The sequence below is a fragment of the Jaculus jaculus genome, chromosome 11 (assembly GCF_020740685.1).
Source record: "Jaculus jaculus isolate mJacJac1 chromosome 11, mJacJac1.mat.Y.cur, whole genome shotgun sequence".
Classification (NCBI taxonomy): domain Eukaryota; kingdom Metazoa; phylum Chordata; class Mammalia; order Rodentia; family Dipodidae; genus Jaculus; species Jaculus jaculus.
In genome coordinates, this window is record NC_059112.1 from 19,042,566 (window position 1) to 19,062,644 (window position 20,079).

The following is a 20,079-nucleotide window of genomic DNA, read 5'->3' on the forward strand; positions in this document are numbered from 1 at the left end:
TAAACATCCTGGCATAGTTAGAAGTCATGAGAATTTCATCTTCCTTTGGGCTTTCCAGTGCTCCTCTAGACATTCTTCTCCATTCCTCAGCAATTCTCAAACCTTCATCTGATTGGTCAGTTTGTAAGAAAGCCCTTGTCATTCATGACCCGCTCAGGAAGTGTCTGTTGTTCCCGCCCCCTGGGGGGGTTTCTATAAAGCTGACCGGAAGTGCAGTTTCTGAAGCCGCCATCTTCTCGTGGCCGAGTGGTTGCGGTGGTTGGTGAGTGTTTTGAACGATTTTGGGATCTCTTTTGCGTGGTGATGAGCGCTCGTGCTCATGAACTGCTCAGTCGGTCCGGCAAGTTTCTTTGCTTGTTCTCTTGTCTCACTTTCTTATTTCCCGAGGGGTCATCTTGGGATGAGGCATGAGAATGGCGGCAAAGAGAGGGAGTTTGTGCTGCGCGCTGAGTGACCGGAAGTCCGGAAGTCCGTTTTTACTGCTGTTGGTGGGGTCAGGGCCTCCCTGTTCCCCGCCCAGGGTGGTCTCGAACTTGCCGGCTGGTGGGATGCTGAGTATCCTCCGAGGTGGGAGGAGCTTTGTGCAGGGGAAGGCCAAGTGTGCTCTAGGGTAAGTCATGGCCAACACTGGCATCAGCAGACAGCATTCAGGAGCCAGGAGTCATCCCTTATTAAATGGCTCTAATTAAATATTTTCTGCCGCTTGGTTTTGAAATTAAAAAAGTTAAACAACCTTATGTAATAGAATTTTTTAAAAAGTTGTTTTTATTTTTATTTATTTATTTGAGAACAACAGACAGAAAGAAAAAGGAGGGAGGGAAGGAAGAAGAGAGGGGGAGAGAGAGAGAGAGAGAGGGAGAGAGAGAGAGAGAGAGAGAGAGAGAGAGAGAGAGAGAGAGAGAGAGAGAGAGAGAGGGAATGAATATGAGAATGGGGGTACCAAGGCCTCCAGCCACTGCAAACGAACTCCAGACAGACACATGCTCCCCCTTATGCATCTGGCTTACGGGGGTCCTGGGGAATCGAGCCTCCACCCGGGGCCCTTAGGCTTGACAGGCAAGTGCTTAACCTCTAAGTCATCTCTCTAGCCCCTAATACAGATTTTTGATAGGGCCATTTTATTTGTAAGACTTTTTAAGTTTCAAAGTTGTGTAGCTATGGGGAATATATTTAATGCCAGGCACAGATAGGAGGCATTAAAAGGTTGTCTCATATTCTGATTTTCTTAGCCATTATTTTGAATTTCCTTCAGAGTCATGAGAGGAAACAGTGGATGAATTTTGGAGTCAACTGACTTACATGTGTATTTAAAAGTTGTCCCAAATTCTTAATCACAAATTGGCTTTGTATTTGATTAGATGCTGTATTTCCAGTGAGGTCCAAATTGACTGCATTCACAGGAGCTGAATAAAGATATCAAGTTATGAAAATATATATTTAAAAAGAAATTGAGATCTTGCAAAGTAAATATAACTTTTTATTAATTTGAGAATGAGAACTCATTAAAATTATTGCAAAACTGGTGAGAAAATGTAATGCCTTTTATCATTGGAATGTTCTACTTCTAATACTTAATTTTACTTAGGAATTAGACTTACTAAAATTGTTTAAAACTTATGCTTCAGTGTTAATGTAGAGCAATGTAAGAATGTAAGTTAGGGCTGGAGAGATGGCTTAGCGGTTAAGCGCTTGCCTGTGAAGCCTCAGGACCCCGGTTCGAGGCTTGGTTCCCCAGGTCCCACGTTAGCCAGATGCACAAGGGGGCACACGCGTCTGGAGTTTGTTTGCAGAGGCTGGAAGCCCTAGCGCGCCCATTCTCTCTCTCTCCCTCTATCTGTCTTTCTCTCTGTGTCTGTCGCTCTCAAATAAATAAATAAAATTTAAAAAAAAAAAGAATGTAAGTTAAATAGGTTAGAAGTGGAAGAAAAGTTTTTTCTTTTTTTTAAAATTTATTTATTTATTTATTTGAATGCGACAGACACAGAGAGAAAGACAGATAGAGGGAGAGAGAGAGAATGGGCGCACCAGGGCTTCCAGCCTCTGCAAATGAACTGCAGACGCGTGTGTCCCCTTGTGCATCTGGCTAACGTGGGACCTGGGGAACCAAGCCTCGAACCGGGGTCCTGAGGCTTCACAGGCAAGCGCTTAACCGCTAAGCCATCTCTCCAGCCCAAGTTTTTTTCTTTATGAAAGTCTTCCAGAAATTAGAGAGTATACTTAGTAGACATGACCTAGAACATGAAATTTGATGTAGGTATCTATATGAAGGAAATAAGATGTAAGGGGACATACAGGCTATACAAACAATTACTGGAAAATGGAGAGATGTTTGATTGTTATTAGGTTGAGGTAGACTGATCCCAAAGGAGTCAAAACAATAAAGAGGGGAGATGGCTGAGTGATTAAAGGCTCCTGCTTGCAAGTTTGCAGGTCCAGGTTCAATTCCCTAGTACCTACATAAAGCCAGATGCACAAAGTAGCACATGTATCTGGAGTTCATTTGCAGTGACAAGAGATCGAGGCATTTATTCCTAATGCTCTCTCATGCTCATACATAGAAATATTTTTTTTTAAATTCCAATAAAGTGAATAGATTTTAAATGAAAAGATTCCATTAAAAGTTGGGCAATAAGAATGATTGAGAGATTGCACATAAGAATGATAAAAAGATAATAGAGATGATAATAAAGATAATTAGAGCTATAGCTTAAAGATTAGGGAGTACTAGTAAGATTTATAGTGTGCCCAGAATATCAATATATGACTTCTGAGGTATATAGCCATTGCAAAGTTTGAATTTAAATGTATTTTGTGGATTGAAGACTCTTGTTAAGATTAGGAGTCAAGATGAGGCTTAGGAAGATAAATCATACTAAATAGTCCAAGCTAGAGTATAAGTTAAGTGTTGGGTGGGCTATGTGTCTGATTTCATCATAAACATATGAAAGGATATTCCTCAGAATTATTCATTCCCGTGAAGTGGAGGGGCAAAGATTTGAACAATAGGTGTTGCTAGTAAACTCAAAATTTCAATGTCAATGGCAGAGACTGGAATATTAGTTAGATAGAAGTATGCTAACTCTCTTCCCCTGCTAAAAGCCAAACTAAACGCAAAACAAGGAAGGTTTAGCAAAATTTAGCAAGGTAGACAAATATGTAATGGAGAAGAGACCAAACTAGTAAGTAAGAAAGGCAATTGGACACTGCAGGGCTGGGACTCAAACCTGGGGCCTTATGTTTGTTAGGCAAGTGTCTGTCACTGAGCAACATTCTAAGCTCTTAATTTTTTGTATATTTATTTGGAAGAGAGAAGATAGATGGAGAAAGAGAGAAAACAGGCATGCCAGGCCTTCTTGTTGCTGCAAACAAACTCCTGATGCATGTGCACTTTGTGCATCTGGTTTTATGTGGGTAGTGGGGAATTGAGCCTTGGCCTACTAATCTTTAGTCTTTGGAAGGAAGTGCTTTTAATCACAGAACAATCTCTCCAGCTACTGTCATATATAGTATATGATACATAGATAGATAGATAGATAGATAGATAGATAGATAGATAGATAGATACATACATACATACATACATACATACATACATACATACATATATATTTTAAACAGTTACAGTTTTAATGGAAGGTTTCTTTAATTTTTTTATTTGTATTTATTTATTGAGAGCAACAGATGGAGAGAAAGAGGCAGATAGAGAGAGAATGGGCCTGCCAAGGCCATTGCATACGAACTCCAGATGTGTGGACCCCCTTGTGCATCTGGCTAACATGGGTCCTGAGGAATAGAGCCTTGAACTGGGGTCCTTAGGCTTCACAGGCAAGCTCTTAGCTGCTAAGTCATCTCTCCAGTCTGAAAGGTTTCTTTAAATCGTAGGCAAAAGTCTATGGCCATATGATCCTGAACATGTGACCTAAAGTATAGGAAAAGGATGGAAGAAAATAAAAAGAGGCATAATCCTTGCTACAAAAAATTTACATAGCAAATAACAAATGACATCCAAGTTCTGAACAATTCAGTGAAGCTAGTGCCTGAAGGAGCAATGGGAGAGGAATTCGTTCTCTTTGGACCCCTAGGGGATCTAATTTCTTGGCATCCATTGCAAGTTCAATTCTGGAATCTGTAGAAAGTGATTTTTTCCAGCAGAAACAAGAGAGAGTAATTTTTTTCCAGTTGAAACAAGTGGGATAAGATGAACCTTCCCTAAGAGGCCGATTTCTCTGGTTGACAGTTTATAAAGAGTGTAGGATTAACTATGTAAATCAACTTGGAAATCATTGATTTCAAGTAATAAATGAATTTGTGGTTGAAATTGCATTTCATAGTGTATCTGCTGAGTGGTATGTACACATTCTCTTCTAAAGTTCCTAACTCTTAACTCACTGTCTTTAATTAGTTTTGAAAGGGTAACTCCCCCACAAATATCACACACATATACATAACGCCAAAACATGTTGTTGAGCTTGCCTTGAAATTCCATTAGGCTTCCTGGGCCACGCCACAGCTTTACCAAGATGGACTTCATGTTCACTAAGGCTTTGAAAACTTGTTCTCTTTGAGATGGCTAATTCTTAAAGTGAGTTGATAATCACTTATTTGTATCCCTTAAGCAAATATTTAGACTGTAGCAATAAAGTTTCAAATTATTTTTATTTTTCTTCATTACCTTGGATTTTTTGCATGTGTATGTGTGTGATATGTATATATGTATGTTCATATGTATGTGGATTTGTATGTGTGTACACTGTGTTTATGTGCGCAGGAGCCAGAGGTCTATGTCTGGTAACTTCCTGTTACTCTCCATCTTTCCCAGATTGTTTTAGGACACAGAACTCTCTGAACCTGGAATTCATCAATTGAACTAGACAAGCTAGCTAGCTAGTCTGGTAGATACCACTGTCTCTGCCTCCCTATTGCCGTGGTTATGACCACTACACCTGGCTTGTTACGTGGGTGCTGAGGATCTCAGTGCAGGTCTATGATTATTTGGCAAGAACTTTACTCTATAAGCCATTTCTTTACCTCCTGAATCTTTTTAAATAGAGTAGTATAAAACGCATCTTGAAACAATAATTTCTGTAAGTGGAAATGCAAGCATGCATCATCCTGCAGAATATTTTAAAGGCATAATAGTCAAAAGAGGAGGACTAATGCATGCCTGTTGAAGTAATTTGTGACCTAATGGACAAGACAGTTGTGTTATACCTTGTTTTGTAGGAGAAAGTAAATAGTGCATCTGGTATGAAAATTAATAAAATTAAGACCAGTTCTTGAACACGGTCTTGCTAATGCTTCTTAACTTTAGTGGAGTAAGTCAGTGATGAACATGAAGTGATTAGGTGAACAGTGACTTTCTTCAGAGTTTAAGTAGAATGGGCTTATACAGTATGTATGATTCATGATTAAAGCTATTAGGTAAAAGAGATATATGGTAGAAGCAGTGAATGTATCAATTTAGGTTAAAGAATTAGAAGTTGTTGTTATTAGTAATGTGGGATTAACAGTTTTTAACAGGAAAGTAAAAGAATTTAAACTGAATACTTGAGGCAGTCATGGTGGCACATGCCTTTAATCTCAGCATTTGAGAAGCAGAGATAGGAGGATCACCGTGAGTTTGAAGCCACCCTGAGACTACATATTGAATTCTAGGTCAGCCTGGAATAGAGTGAGGCCCTAACTTGAAAGACAAAACAAAATAAAAAAAAATCCCAATACTTTAGGAAAATTCATCAGTAGTTAAATTGGTAAATTGAATACAGAGAGATTTGAGTCAGAAAGATCCATTAGGGAAATAGTGGAATAATCTAAGTAAATGATGAGAACATCTAATGTAATTTTGGCTTTTGGGCCAAGAATTTAAAACAATATAGTTTTTTTTATGGACTTAATTTGTGAATAGAATGAATGAGGTAATTTAGAAATAACTTCCACATTTAGAGAAAACAATACAAATTGGTAGGGGAATGGGAACAATTAATTTTTATGGATATTTGGGCCTGGGCCAATCACTCAGTCAAGAGAAAGAGCACTCTAGATAGTGAAGAATTTGGTACTAGGATGCTAGGCAGAAGGTAAAGGTTTAGAATTCAGTCTAACAGAGATAGTGGTAGTGACAGTGAGTAAGGCCTTCGAATTATAAAGACCAAGATGATTTTAGAGGAAGGCATAGAGGGTTAAGAGGAGAAACAGGGAGGTGTATGGGTGAGGCGTGGTCAGAGACTTTAGGAAGTTGAAGAAATGGTGGCATCAAATTAATGTTATGGCTGGGTATGCTAGCATACACCTTTAATCCTAGCAATTGAGAAGCTGAGGTAGGAAGATTGCCTTGAGTTCAAGGCCACCTTGAGACTACAGAGTGAATTCCAGGTCAACCTGGGCTAGAGTGAGACCCTGTCTTGAAAAAGCAACAAGAAAAACATGTGGTTAATAGCAAATTTTTATGTGAGGTAAAAGAAAATGGAGTCTGAGAACTCGTTAATTGGGTTTCCTGTAGTTGTGTACAATGGAGAGACCTGAATTTATATGTTCATGGAAATATGGAAGTACACGTTTTAGAGATTGTTACCCTAGTTTATGTATCGATTTATCAGATACTTTGGAAATGAGCTACTTAATTTGAGCAATGGAGAGGGAAGAATATTCAAGTGACAGGATGAGGAAGCTATGCTTAGTTGGTGTTATAGAGTATCGCCTCCAACAATACACCTCCTCCAGCAAGGCTCCAATTATTAATTGCCACCAGCTATGAACCCCCAACAGTGAGAACACATGAGTTTATTGGGACATCTGATTCAAACCACCACAGGAGGGAATGTCTTCTGATTCTGCTAGGTGCAGTACACTGCTGACCCTGGTTTTTCTAAGCTGAAATCCAAGTGTTATTGTCTGTTGAATGGAATAAAGGAAGGTGAGCCAGAGAAATACCACTTTTCCTAATAATCAAAAAGGCACATTTAGCATTGTCCTGATACACAGAAAGCAAGCATCCAGCTGAGCCATTGCTGGCTGATGTGTGTGTATATGTGTGTATGTTTGTGTGCTGGAGCTCATGCATGTGGGCACAACTAGTGTTTTAAGCATATAGAGGCCAGAGAAAGATGTTGGGTGCCCCCCTCTACGGTGAGACAGAATGTCTTACGGAATATAAGCTCATTCTTTTTCTTTTGTCACATGGGCCAGTTGACTAGGGAACCCCAGTGATCATCTTGTCACCACACTTTCATCACTGGAATGACAGGCATGCAACACAATGACTACATTTTTGGGGGGGTGGTGCTGGGGATTGAACTTGGGTCCTCATGCTTGCATAGCAAGTTGTTTTCTGGCTGAGCCATCTCCCCAGCTCCCTGGATTAATCTTTTTTTGTGTGTGGGTAAAAATGAAATCCTGAACATCATTGTTATCCCCCCACCTCATTTTTTGTCTTTTGATCTGAGTAAGGGTGGTAGCTGGGGGAAGGGAAGGGAATCTGAGCCTTAATTTTGCAGTGGAGCTAGCAGTTCATGATGGGCTACAGCCCAAGTGACCTGTATTCCCAGACAGGTGCCCCTGTCTTGACCCTGTTTGTTTCTGGTTCAGTTGTCTCTGCCCCTGGGGTGAGGCTAAAATAGAGGACAATTGGGAAGGCAGCCATCGACTACAAAATAAGCCTTCAATTGTCATCTTAATGGGCCTACCATTTCACCTTAATTTAATTTCCCTACCTCCAAGAATATATCTTTTTTTGTAAGTTCACAAGCTGACACATCATCCAGAAAGACTATTTATTTTCCCTTATATTCTCCACAGAAAGGCTGAGATGATTCTTGCAATAGTAATCAAGATCCTCTGTCTTTGGGTTGCAAAGAAAATGCATTCAACTGTACTTGAAAGAGAAAATTGAAATTCTGCTACAGATGATAAAGTACATTCCCCTCCTTTTGCAGTTTTGTCTGTTCGTGTCAGCTGAACTGAATTAATAACAGCAAAAGGCGCCTGCTGCCAGCTATTGAAAAGAGCCTACAATGTTTGGTTGCCCAGAATGGTGTATTAGGTGTATGGGTTGAGGTTTACTCATATCATAAAACCTTGTACTTTTAGGTTTTCCTTTTTTCTTTTGAGTGCTAGAAGGGCACAAAATGAAATACGAAAATCACTCAAAGGGGCAGATTGCTTCACTTGCTTTAATAGCTGAGCAACTGTGACTCTTCCAAAAAGAAAAATTAAATCTCAAGTGATTGACTTGATGATCTGCTTGCTGTAACCATTCGACATTACTGGTGTTAATTGCTTCAGGAAACAATCCAGTAGACTTATTAGAATGTATAATGCTAGCTTTAATTATTTATTGCATTTACTCATTAGTAAGTCATGAAATGGCCACTGGGTATATTTTGCCCATAGCACAGCCGTCACAATAAGAAAAACCCATCTAGAAGCAAATGTAGGCTGGAGCCTTTGAGATAGAGATTTCCATAAACAAAAATATTCTGCAGATTTTTCCTTGTCCCCATCACACAGTCTCATGGGCATGCCAATTCTGAAAACATAGTCCAGTTTACAGAAAGGCAGGGTTGTAAGGACAACATAAAATTCATATTCATAAACACTAAATCTTTTAAGCCATCTGTACAGCAGGAAGCTTTTGGCAGTGACACAAGTTTTGACACAATTGAGAAGCATTAGTGTTTTCAGGTAATGCTAGCTTATTCTGGTTATTTTTTTAACTTTTTTCACCTTCTTAAAAGGACTCATTCAACTTTTTCTTTCTCCAGATTTTAATCTCAAGATGAGATGAAATTCGTTGTCACTGAGGTTTAAATAATAAAGATGGGTTATGATGGAAAATAAAACTCTTTGAGAAGAAGCAGCCCTGGTTTCAAGACTAAATTAAATCATTTTCTTTTTTTTAAAAATTTTTGTTCTTTTTTTTATTTATTTGAGAGTGACAGAGAGAGAAAGGCAGGTAGAGAGAGAGAGAGATAGAGAATTGGCGCGCCAGGGCTTCCAGCCACGGCAAACAAATTCCAGATGCATGCGCCCCCTGGTGCATCTGGCTAATGTGGGTCCTGGGGAATGGAGCCTCGAACTGGGGTCCTTAGGCTTCACAGGCAAGCACTTAACCACTAAACCATCTCTTGAGCCCAAATCATTTTCTATTTAAGTGAGTTTTAACTAATAATTTCTACTTCAGAGTTAACAAGATTTTTATGCAATCTGAAGCTTATAAAAGCTTATATTTGGTGAATATTAAAATATATACACATATACACACACATATATAGGCATATGTATGTACACACACACACACACACACACACATATCAGAGATTCTCACTCTGGTCATAGTTAAAGCTCTAAGAAAATCTTCACTGAAGAAAATTTTTGAAATGGGTAGATATGCCCAATTTTGTCACTGTAAAATTATCTCCATAGCAACAAAACAATCCAGTTAAAACACATACTGGTTATGAGGATATAATACAACCCATTCTAATCTTTATTTCCCAAAAATGTGTGGCTCCTTGGGGTTCTTTTTATAGAGAGTCATTTTTTTTTTTCCTGATTGCAGAGCAAGAGTAAGGAAGAAATCTAAAGTTTAGAGCCACCTTTCTAGTTTTTTTTTTTTTTTTAAGGGAAGGTCTCATTCTAGCCCATGCTGATCTGCAGCTTACACTGTGGTCTCAGGCTGGCCTTGAACTCACTGTGATCCTCCTTCCTCTGCCTCCCGAGTTCTGGGATTAAAGGTCTGTGCCACCATGCCTAGCTTAGACTAAATTTGTCATGTCTTTCCATAGAAGTTGGTGGGAAGTCCCCACAGTAACTTGTTTGTGAAGAATACATGTCTGTAAGTGTTTCATTATCTGTATAATGGCCAAAGTAGTTAACACTGCTTGTTAACAGGGTGGCAGGTTTTATGATGTATACTGGAAGGAAAGATCCATGGTACTGATTTATAAGTTTATCCCTACTGTCTACAAGTATTAACTCACTTTTGTGACTTTTTTATTTTTGCTAGTATGTGTCTGTGTGTGTATGTAGTGTGGCGTATGTGGATTCATGTAAGGTATGAGTGTGGGGTATGTGCATATGTATAGGCCTTGTGGTACCCAAGCCTTTGCCTGTGCTGTGGTTCTCCCCTGTGGTGGCCAGCGCAGAATATCAGGTGTACCGCTCCATCACTCTCCCACCTGTTAGTAATTGAACTGCTGCTTTTCACAAGCTTGTTCTTGGGTGGTTTCCAGTGCACCTTTGAGGGGCTGAGGTTATTGGTGTCCATGGCTACATCCAGCTGTGTATGTGGGTGTGGAGATTGGAACTCAGATGATTTTAGGCCCCATCAGGCCATCATACTTGCATAGGAAGTGCACTTGACCACTGAGCTATCTCCATCCCTCATGTGGAATTTTTGATGGACTTGTCTTCTATATCAAGAACATCAACAAAATTAAAAAAAATTAACTAGTATAATACTTCTTTAAACTTCTTTTTAATCTATTGTAATCTGTGATATTGATGGTATAGCTCCTGTAGTTAATATCCACATTAGGGAGACTCACCGGCTGTGGCACTTGACTCCTCTGGGAAAAAGGTGATTTCTTTCCCTTTGAAATTGATGTATTAAGTAGCTTGTTCTTTGGGATCTGTGGATTGTTCTCAATTATAGTGCTTAGGGTCTGCTTCTTCTGAAGGATGCTCAACAGTAGCTAAAAATACATTTAACTGAGAAGGGTGAAAGAGTAAGGAAATAGGGGACATGTAAGATGTTCTTTATACACAATAAAAGAAAACTACTTTACCCAAGACTCATTTTCTCTTCACTGCCTCACAGTGGCACGCTTGCAATTGAATTTGGCTGAACTGTTCTCATAAACAGGCTCTGCTCATTTCAGATTGTGGTATCCTGAAAAAAAAAAAAAAAAAGTGGTCTGTTTTCCCTGTGCTGAAACCACTGCCATTGTCCAATGACATTGGCTAGAAGCAAAAGTAAAGAGACAAGACTGGGCTATGGGCTAAACAAACTGGCCAATAATAGGATCTCATGATACTCTTTGTCTTCTTCATAGATTTTTAGAAGGATGTAGAAATAGTTTCTTCAGTTCTTTCAAGCTATCATATCTCTTCCCTGGATTCTTGTGTTACTTCTCAACCCCTTGTAGTCTTGTTTCTCCTTAGACCTGTTTCTGTATGGCCATAATGATCCTTTCAAAGTGATACTGTACTATAATGACCTACTGTGTCACACACTCTGGTGACTTTCATTCCATGTAGAATCAATAATCCTTACTGTATTTCAGAAGCATTAATATCATTACAGTGTTGATGGTCTCCAGACTCTGTAACTACTGCATAGGTCCCACTATTGGTGCTGTGATATGATGGGGGATTAAGGAACGAGGTAAATTTGGGTCTGGTGGAAGTGTAAAAAGAGGCAAGTAAGAAATAAGAAAGCCACATCATTGCAAAAATGCATTAGAAAAAATTCCTCAATCATTCCATTTATCACTGCTGTTTAACTTAATGTGTATACTTTTCTAATTAGAAATTAAACCTAATATTAAAAACATTTGACATTTTAAGTTGGTATGAACACTGTGGCAACAGAAAATTTGAGGGATCAAGATGTAAATGTGGCATATCCTATAATTCTAAATGAATTGATGTAAATCTTGATAGAATGAAATGTCTGTTTGCTGAAAGTGCCCTGTCAAGAAACAGAAACCTGCCTCTAAGGAAAGCTCTGAGGCCTTGTAGCACCTACTAAAGGACCACACTTTGCCACCCCATTGTGTTCCTAATGTACAGTGCCCAGCATGCGTTTTGTTGCTTAGCAGGGAAGTTCTGATAGTCACTGTGAAATGTTGGTTTCCAGATGTTTGAGTCATTAAAAATGGTGTCAACACAGCAAGCATGCCTCCATTTAGGGCACCTATGTCTTCAGCAGGGCTTGGCAGCCTACTGGTTGCTTCCTGATTAATGGCTCCAAATAGGAATAAAGCATGTCCAGGAGATGGTAAAGAAGTCTGTGGCCAGACCACCATTTTTCTTTTTCTTTTTCTTTTTCTTTTTCTTTTCTTTTCTTTTCTTCTTTTATTTGAGAGTGACAGACAGAGAGAGAAAGAGGGAGGGAGGGAGGGAGGGAGAGGGAGAGGGAGAGGGAGAGAGGGAGGGAGGGAGAGAGAAGAAAATGGGCGCGCCAGGGCTTCCAGCCACTGCAAACGAATTCCAAACACCTGTGCCCCCTTGTACTTCTGGCTAACGTGGGTCCTGGGGAATCAAGCCTTGAACCGGGTCCTTAGGCTTCACAGGCAAGTGCTTAACTGCTAAGCCATCTCTCCAGCCCCTTTTTTCTTTGTTTCTGTGTCTAGGCCCTCTGCCACCTTCTGATGAAATGAGGGAGTTGGGAAACTCAGGTGTCAGGCTGTTTGCCTGCTTGGTATGAATTGCCAAGTAAGACTTGATTGTCCTAGCATTTGTATGGCATATTGACATTTTAAAGCAATTACAAATATGATCTTGTGCTAGAGAAATAGCTTAGCAGTTGACACCTGCCTGTGAAGTCTAAGAACCCATGTTTGAGTCCCCAGTACCCACATAAGCCAGATGTACAAGGTGGCACATGCATCTGGAGTTTGTTTGCAGTGGCTGGAAGGTCTGTGCCCATTATCTGTCTATGTCAAATAATAAGAACATACGATCTTATAATGATATGGATTGGGAAGAAGGTAGCTATGTCATGATAGGTAGCTAGCTAGGAACTGAATGGCTCACCGAAAGATGGATTCTACCTTGCCTGCTGTGGCAAGACAGGAGTCTGCATCTGATGATGGCTAAAGGCAGCAACTCCAATGTCAGCTTCCTGCTTCAACTTTTCCTAGGTTTAACACCTGTGGGCTGGCCCTTTTGGAGTCAAATTCTTGAGCCCATCAACCAATCAGGTCTCTCCTACACACCTGAGTCTGGTGATGAGGCTCATTCTCATATAAATGGGACTTCCTTCAGTATGTGTGTGAGCTCTATGAGCCCTTGTGAACTTACTTTCTTAGTGCCCTGACCTTTTTAGCTCCTTAGATTTCTTTGCTCCTCCTCCTTTATGTGAGGGGATCTTCTCTGGCTCCCTCTGCCTTCCCAGCAAGGCTCGATTCTTGTTAGAATTATGGTTCCATGATGCTGAGATTTCTGCTGAGTGTAAAATATATGTCTGACTTCTTCATTAACACATAGATTTTGTTGTGTTTGTTGTTGCTGCTGCTGCTGCTGCTGTGACTGTTCTTTGAATGAAGTGTTCCCTAAGTCGGTATGAAGCTTTTCCCCATACAGAACTTGTTTCTTCAAGTTATTATCAGAAAGGCTGAAAATAGTTCCAGAGCTTCTGCCCATTCCATTATATCTATAGCTCCTTTTTCTTTCCTTTTTTTAAGTGAATATCTTGATATTTTCATTTTCTAATCAGAGTTGATTTTCAGTATATAGTTGTGATTTTTGGGGGGGGACCTCCAAATTTTATCAATCATTACCAACTTTTTAATTAAAATACTGCATTTTTGGCATATTTCAATTGTCTTATGCAGATTTGCATACAGTTACATATCCATAACAAGTATGGTAAGATTGTTTTTATACTGTCTATAACTACTTTGCTTCACAGTATTCTATAGTGAATGTTTCTTTCATGTTTTCCTTACCAAGGAATCTTGCACCTGAGTAATTTTTTAAGCTGAGTCCTGTAACTTTCATTAGGATCAGTAGAAGTTTGTCAGCTTTGGCAATTTCTTTGTGTCCTTTGATGGATAATGGGACAAGTGTTCCAGTGATAACATAATGATATCACCATATTTATCAATCATGTTTTCTTGAACCCATGATTTTCTCCCTAATTACTTTAAAAAATATTTTATTTATATTTGCAGAGAGAGAGATGGAATGGCAGTGAGAATGCCAAGGCTTCTTGTCACTGTAAATGGCCTCCAGACTCATATGTTACATGGTGTTTTTACATGGGTACTGAAGAATCTAACCCGGGCCATGAGGCATTGCAAACAAGCATCTTTAACTGCTGAGCCACCATTCCAGCCTGCTCCCCAAATACATGAAAAATCTCAATTCACCCTAGGTTTTTAGACCTAAGAAATTGAAGGGTGAAATGTTCAGTAGCTATACCAATACATTCCTTCCAACATGCCAAAGTCCCAACCCCAAATATCTCATTTAGGCAACATTTTTTTTTTTTAATGTAGGGTTGAGGGGTGGCTGGGCTTATGATAATAACATGTGATCTTAAAGTTCTTTGCTGGCCTGGAGACATGGCTCAGCAGTTAAGGAGCTTACCTGAGAAGCCTAGTAACCCGAGTTCTATTCCCCAGTACTCATGTAAAGCCAGATGCACAAGGAGGTGCATGTGTTAGAATTTGTTTGCATTGGCTGCAGGCCCTTACATGCCCACATTCTTTCTCTCTATCTCTTATAAATCAGTCAGTAAATGTTCCCTGACTTGTCATTTATTCTGGGATCTACTTCCAGTGGAAGAGAATGAAATGTTGAGATGTGTAGAAGGACAGGGAGGCAGATGTTTCCTTGTAGAACCAAGCCTCATTGTGCTGCTTTTAGTCTAGAATGTTTACTTGTGTAATGGCAGACTTAAACTCACATCGATCCCAGCATCTGATAATTGAACATGGTGGCATACTGCCCTGACAATAATAATACTGGTCAGCATATGTGTTTTGGATAGATTAACAATTTCCTTGATAAATTCAGTCAGTTTTTAACAATAAAGCTTGGCACAGATGTACGTATTCAGAATCACTTTATGAGACACTGGTTTAGTTAGCCATAGAAGGTCAATATTCACATTTCATTTGGAATTTGTCAGGATGTTTGCATCATTATACAAATTGGTATGTGTATATTGTTTCATGCTGAAGCGCTCTTCATTGCAAAAATTTATATATATATATATATATATATATATATAATTATATAAATTGTTTTTGAGGTAGGGTCTCACTTTAGTCAAGGCTGACTTGCTTGGAATTCACTCTGTAGTCGTAGGCTGACCTTGAATTTACAGCAGTCCTCCTACCTCTGCCTCCACGGGCTGGGATGAAAGCCATGGACCACCCTGCTCGAAAATTATATTTCTGCTACTAATACATAGATTTTGAAATAGCCGAATCACAAACTAGTGTGAATGTATGCATGCTTTATTTTCCTTGTTAAAGTATGATTTACTAACAAGTAAAACTTGTGTTTCATGCACATTTTTGCCCAGTGTTGTCTTATGTGTTTCAATAAATGGTCTGAAAATAATAAATAATGGATGCAGTAATGAAAATAATATAAACATTGTTGATAGTAGTAATATATTCCAAATTAAGAATGGAAGACACAGTTATGTTTGAGATCTATATTTCTCTCTTAAATGGTATATTTTCTGCAAAATTATAAACCAGTGTATAGGAAAATGGATTTTAATGGAACACAGCATTATAGTTTTGGTAAAAATGCTTGTGAACTCATAAAGAAATATTTGTAATTCTTTGTCCACTGCCAAATAAATTTACGACTTACTTAAACAAAAAGATGCATGTAACTTGGTGGGAGGGAGGTATATAGAAAGGTTGAGGCTGCTGAGCTCGGGATAAACTACTCAGTGAGTACATGACAGCGAAGCAAAAGGGGAGACCACCTTAGCTATATTCACTACGAGTAGTACCCTTGCTGACGTTTCAGTCTTGGGTATGAAATTGGATTTCATTTATTCCTCAGATGTTTAATATAGAGACATTTCTTATGATCAACATTAAGAAAAAACTGACCTTGTTTAATTTTATATACAATTGCAGCCATCAAAATAAGTTAACATAGTGAAGCATATTCATTAAATACCTATAAAAATGAAGCATGTTATCCATTTTAAAAACTTCACCCTTGAGAGAAGGAATAGGTATACAATAGTATTTATGGAATATATATACAAGAAAGATCCATGGCTTTAATGTTGTTAAAAAGTCACAATTATTTGCTGTTTGATTCCTACCTTACTGTGAAGGTTACTGTTTCAAATGGCTTCAAATTGTTGGTCTTTGTTTGGATTTCCCATATAACCTATGGACCTTAAAGTAAAAGTATCAGAAATATGTCCTGCCCATGCTGGGCTGTAAAAGAGGGATTAGCAGCCCTAGGCTTTCTGTCTTTGTCAGACTCCTTTTGAGATATTAATGTAAAAGTTTACCAAACCCAAAAGTTGAATTATAGCCCAGGTTCAGTTGAATCCATTAACTTGGCTTGTGTTTTGGGGCAATTTATCAAATTTATATATATATCTATTGGAACAGTTGATAGTGTCATTTAGGCGTCCTACAGGTGGAGTTGAGAGAAGAAATCTATCTTTGTCATCCTGTAGTCTCTATTGTCTTTGAGATGTTCCAGGAGTACAATGGTGAATAAAAAGCCAGGCAAGCTAGGAATTTAGTTTTTATTTCAGAAAATTTTGATCTCAACTCTTATATAGGTGATACTTATATAAAATTTAGAAAGAAGATAGCTTTAGCTATTAAAGAGATATTTTGCTGTCCTAGGCCACCTGCACCTAAAATACTCAAGCTTTAATTAAATTTTTTTTCTGCATAGATTTCAATCAGTTGCAGTAGCTACTTTCAACCATCTCTTGGGAAGTAATTTGCCTGATATTAGAAGACTAGAGTGATTTAATATATAAGAAAAATGGGACCGCTTGTCTGTGGCTTGCGTGTGAAATATTAACCCCAAGGCCTCAAGTGTCTGTGATTAAGCTTCCTACTTTGTGGCCAGCTGGTTGAGCCTTGCTGGGGGAAGTGTGTGGCTGGGAGAGGACCTTGGGGGTGACTCCTCAAGCCCTGCCACGTGTTGAGAGTCCATCTGCTCTTGTTCCCCTTTCTTCCTGCTGTGGAAATGTAACCTGAGCCACTGCCAGGCTTTCTCTGTCATGACATAGCTTCCTCTTGAATCTACAAGCTTGAAATAAATCCTTTCTTTCCGTAAGCTGCTTGTGGTCAGTTTTATTTTTTTCCCCAATAAAATGAAGGTTAAGTACAACAACTTTTAAAGAGATATGCCTGGATGCTGGCCCAAATTTTTTTATATCTTCGGATATTTTTTGTTAGATAATACATATATTTTCATATAGTCAGTTTAATTTTTCATCAGGTGTTTAATATTGAAATATTTTTGTCTACCAGTAATAAAGAGAAATTTATATAAAATGATAGCATTCTAATTAAGTAAAGTGTGAAGGATATTCATTAAGTACATGTGAGAAATCTGAAATTCTCATATTTTTGCAATGGTGTTTATTAGTCTTTTGACTTGCATGAGCAGGTCAGTCCATCATGTTCTGCTGGTCTTTACCAGGCTAGACTACTAACCTGTTCCTGGTCATTACTATGAATTGGTACACCTACCATCTTACTAAGATCAGTTTCACTCAGTAGGTACTTACTCTAACAGGTATCTTAGTGAAAACAGTGGGGTGTATGTGTTTTATCATAGTTTTATGCCTTTTTGGTTCTGCATCAGCCTTTCACGTCTTGTTTGTGTTACATGCATGTAGACTTATGTTGACATGGTTTAACACAATATAATGTTTTCCAGAGTATTTATAGTTCATAGTGTGTAAAAGAATACCAAACTTCCAGAAAATATGTAAGCATAATATGACCAGAATTGCTTCTTCAAATCAATCATTACAAAACATTCTGGTACATGAACCCTAAGGACATTTTCCCACCTAATGATGATACCATATAAATTTATGTATGATTCCATTAATGTTGGGTACATATTTTTATCCAAGAAATATTTTAAGCAAAGTATGCTACTAAAAATCACTATACTAAGTTATTTTAACTTTTTAAAATCATCTGTCAGGAGCATTTCCACATTTTTTTCATTGAGTTTCATGAGTATAACATTTGTAAAGATTTCAGGCCAGTAACTTTTTAAAATGCTCCTTCAGTTTGGATTTGATGTTTCCCCAAGATTTCATTGTGATCAGGCATCTTTAGGGAACCACAGAAGGTATGTATGCTTTATAATTTTGTAATTTTATAAATTTTATAATTTCAGTTTGTTCTGTTTCTAATGAAGGCCATTTTTGTTACTTGGCTACATTAAAAATCTATTTGATTCTACAATTGTAAAGTGACACTTACTGTTCAAGAATAGCATTTTGTGAGGTGATTGAAACCATATAAATTCCTTATTTCTCATAAATCTATTTAATTTATTTCTATCTATCTGTGTATCTAGATATATACCAGAGAATTTCTATTTTAAATTTCACTCACATTTTTTGTAGTTTAACAAATAGCACATGTAAGTTTGCTTCTCTGCCCTTACAACGTGCTCCATTATTTTAGCATTACCTTACACTGTGGCTTATCTTGTACTTTCTTTATCTTTGGTTTAGATTCTCCAAATAGCATAATTCCTTTTAGTAGAAAATGGCAGAGGCTCAGATTTGGGGTTAGGTGAGATGATTGCTTTGGGAGTGTTACAGCTTCCAGACTGTACATGGTGGTCTGGGGATAGTTATGCATAACACCCCCTCCACCCACATGCTAATGATTATTTATACTTAGTGCAAACCGAGAGGTCTTTAACTATATTACAAGCTTCATTTTTCAGTTAATGGTACCTCTTGGATTATACAAGAGTGTTATAGTCACAAGAACTCTACAGGCCTGGCGTAGCATGCTTCACAGTCAACTACAAACAACATATCTCTCTGTTTTATAATATTCATGTTTGATCAGTGTGCATATGTGTGTTTTTAATATCACTTAAAGTAGGACAAAATAAAAAAAATACTTAAGTATACAAGGACAAAGATCATGCTCTATATACTTATCATCCACTATATACTATGTTTGACTCTCCAGATCTCACATAAACCAGATGCACAAAGGTGAGGCAAGTGCAAGGTCACACATGACCAATAGGTGTTGCAAGCATCCGGAGTTCAATTGCAGTGGCTGAGTCCCTGGCACGTCAATTCTCTAATTGGATTACAATTTAGAGAATATTAAGAAAAGAGAAGAAAAAAAATGTTCTCCCTAAGAAGTTGAGGACTGTCTGGGCCCTTCCCTGTAACACTTAGTAACATAATCTTGAGTCTTAGTTGAGTTGCTACGGCTCTATTACCTTGCTTACTTTGCTGGGTGTGTGGGTAAGACTAAATGCTGGCCAGTGAATAATATAAACAAGTTATGTGGGCAGCCTCTGGGTCATATCCTTAAATATTACTGCTGGAAGTTCATTTTGCTGGCTTTCCTTTGCATTGCCTGGAATGCTGATGTGGTAAGGGAAGCTAAAGAAAGCATACTTGCCCATTTTAAGGAAGCTGTATTTTGATGAACATCCAACAATAAGGTAGTAGGAAACTAAGATTATGATGCTGTGTTTATTCACCTGGATGGCTTACATTAATATTATTATGTGTGGGCTGGAGAGATGGCTTAGCAGTTAAGAGCTTGCTTGTAAAGCCTAAGGAACCTGGTTTGAGGCTTGATTTCCCAGTACCCACATAAGCTAGATGCACAAGGTGACACATGAATCTGGAGTTTGTTTGCAGTTACTGGAGGCCCTGATGTGCTCATTTCCCCCCCTCCCCTTCTTTCTCTCTCTCTATGTCTGTCTGTCGCTCTCAAATACATAAATAAAAGTAAACAAAAAAAGATTATTGGGCTGGAGAGATGGCTTAGCGGTTAAGCGCTTGCCTGTGAAGCCTAAGGACCCCGGTTCGAGGCTCGCTTCCCCAGGTCCCACGTTAGCCAGATGCACAAGGGGGCGCACGCGTCTGGAGTTCGTTTGCAGAGGCTGGAAGCCCTGGAGTGCCCATTCTGTCTCTCTCCTTCTATCTGTCTTTCTCTCTGTGTCTGTCACTCTCAAATAAATAAATAAATAAATAAATAGACAAAAAAAAATTAAAAAAAAAAGATTATTATGTGTGAGACTGGATTTTGAGACTGTTTCAATATATATAGCTAATGATTGAATTTGGTGAAGGTACCATTGTAAACTCACAAAGGCTACATACATGACTCTTCTCCACAC

General features: G+C 38.5%; 1 long non-coding RNA gene across 1 annotated transcript in view; it reads right to left on the reverse strand.

The window, feature by feature from the left end:
- Nucleotides 1-1,307: 1,307 nt before the first annotated feature.
- The window catches only part of LOC123453341, a 36,194-nt gene continuing 17,422 nt past the window's right edge, over nucleotides 1,308-20,079 (reverse strand). Inside the window, exons 2-3 of the long non-coding RNA XR_006632740.1 lie at nucleotides 10,785-10,888; nucleotides 1,308-1,403 (exon numbers count right to left, since the gene is read on the reverse strand). This is a non-coding gene — a long non-coding RNA (uncharacterized LOC123453341). The remainder of the gene's footprint in view (nucleotides 1,404-10,784; nucleotides 10,889-20,079) is intronic.